The sequence below is a fragment of the Canis aureus genome, chromosome 19, assembly GCF_053574225.1.
Source record: "Canis aureus isolate CA01 chromosome 19, VMU_Caureus_v.1.0, whole genome shotgun sequence".
Taxonomy (NCBI): domain Eukaryota; kingdom Metazoa; phylum Chordata; class Mammalia; order Carnivora; family Canidae; genus Canis; species Canis aureus.
In genome coordinates, this window is record NC_135629.1 from 47596674 (window position 1) to 47598895 (window position 2222).

A 2222-nucleotide genomic window follows, 5' to 3' on the forward strand; every position below is an offset into this window, starting at 1 on the left:
GCACACATCCAGTCTCTCTCTCTTTTTTTTAACTTCAGGGAAGCTTTACTGGATCTGAGAGGAGCAGGGGTAAAAATGAAAGAGAAAGGCAATAGACAAGATGCAGGTCCTTCTGGCTTGTTCTTACTGGTTTAAAACTGGGAGCCTGTAAGAGCGTAGATGTGTCCCGCTCCGCTACTGGCAATGAGCGCCCTAGCCATGCCCCAGGAGCTGCAGCTGCCCCAGAGCCAGAGGACTCAGCCCACATTTAGAGAACAAAGAAGACAAAAACTCAAGGAACATATGTTAAAAAGAGAAACATTTTTTTGTACATAAACAGGTAAATCATGTATCAGGTAGTAGAGACCTGAAAGTGATGAACTCTGAAGGCCAGGTCCAGGAAGAGACCAAAGTTCTGAAATTCAAAACAAAAATGTAAAAAGAAACAAATATCCACAGAAAAACCGAAGCGAGATGCTAACATGTCCAAGAAACTTGTGCTTCGGTCTTACCGTGGTCAAACTGTTCAGTCTAAGATTAATTCATTTAGAAAGCCCCTACCAATCAGAGATGAGAGTTCTGCAGCAACAAAGAAACTTTCAGCTACTATCCTAAAGCCCCAGAGCCTCTGCCTGCAGACACTTGCAGTTTGACAGTGAGAAGTGACACAACCCGAAACATGATGACCACCACTAGACTTGTGAGCACTGCCTCTCAAGACAGACAGCTGGTGTGGCCTCCTATCAGAAGTCACGACAATAGTGCTTTGGGACCTTGTGAAACAAGGCATCAGGAGAACTGCTGCCAATGTTACAATCCAGAAAGGGCCTCAGGAGAAGGAATTACTGCAATCAAACACAGTTTCATCTAGAGCCAAAACCAGTTCTCAGGATGTAGAGAGAAAGAAGACACTGTCAAGAAACCTGACGTCTGAAATTGTAGCCAGGCCTGCTTCATCTTCTAACTCCAGACTGATTCAGAAGTCAAAAAGCATTGACTCTCACAGACACACTATAGCAAAAGCAACTATTGATAGATCAACTCAGCCCAAAGAAACAGCAAAAGAAAGAAAAGCTTGTCTGAGTGAGTGGAAAGCTAGCAAAAGAAAAGTGCTGAAAAGCCCTCCTAGCTCAGGAGTTACCCAGCCTGAAGGGCGAAATGAAAACTCAGTTGGGTCCTTTTGGACTACCATGGTAGAAGAATATGAACAAAGATTATTTACTGAAAATGTGAACAAGACATTTTCTGAATGCCTAAACCTGATTAATAAGGGGTGCCCAAAAGAAGAAATATTAGTCATACTGAATGACCTGATTAAAAATATTCCAGATGCCAAAAAACTTGTTAAGTATTGTGTATGCCTTGCACGTATTGAACCACTTCACAAGCTCTATTCAACATATCACAATCTATGAGAAAGCTATTTTGGCAGGGGCTCAGCCTATCGAAGAAATGCGACACGTAATTGCAGATATTATAACAATGAAGAGTCCAGAAAAAGTCAAATATGGAGAAAATGTTGAGGCTTGTGCAACCAAGGAATACATCCAGGGTATCAGCAGTGAAGATATAGGTGTTAATCTAGAGTCAGGAAAACCAGAAATGGAAAAGAAACCTAGAAACGTGGTATTTCAAGATGACAAACAAGAGCAAGATGACAAAACAAAAGATCTAACCAATGATGTTAAAACTGTGCAGAAACTGGGGGGAGCTGCTTAATTAAATATAATGTGTCTACTACACGATACCTACAAAGTATGAAAAAGAAGATACAGTTTGACAATACAGATTCTACATTTAAAGAGTTAAAGTTTCTAACACCAGTTAGACGTTCTCAACCTATTCAAGAGAAGATTTCTTAATTGCCAGATATGTTAAAAGACCATTATCCACCCGTCTCTTCACTGGAGCAGTTAACAGAGTTGGGAGGTGAAACTGATGCTTTTGTATGGCATCCTAACACAGCCCTATGCCTGATGTACTCAGAGACTGGAACAGCACAAGAGAAATAAAGCAATGATAAGAAATGGGGCTTTTATTGTTCCTGAGGGTTTTGTTTGCTTGTTGTAGTTTTGTATGTCTCTTAGGAGTTGGCCAAATACTTAAGTATTCATGACAGTAAGCTCTTTTACTGATGGTCACATCATAGCAAGGATTGCCTTCTGTTCAGCAAAAAGCTAATCCTACCTTGCCAATCTCAGCAGAGGGAGTTACTTGAATATAAACAGGTTTGATCATAATGT

At 40.7% G+C, this 2222-nt stretch overlaps 1 pseudogene; it reads left to right on the forward strand.

The window, feature by feature from the left end:
• Window positions 1-326: 326 nt before the first annotated feature.
• On the forward strand, window positions 327-1840 carry LOC144291104 (cytoskeleton-associated protein 2 pseudogene; annotated as a pseudogene).
• Window positions 1841-2222: the final 382 nt, after the last annotated feature.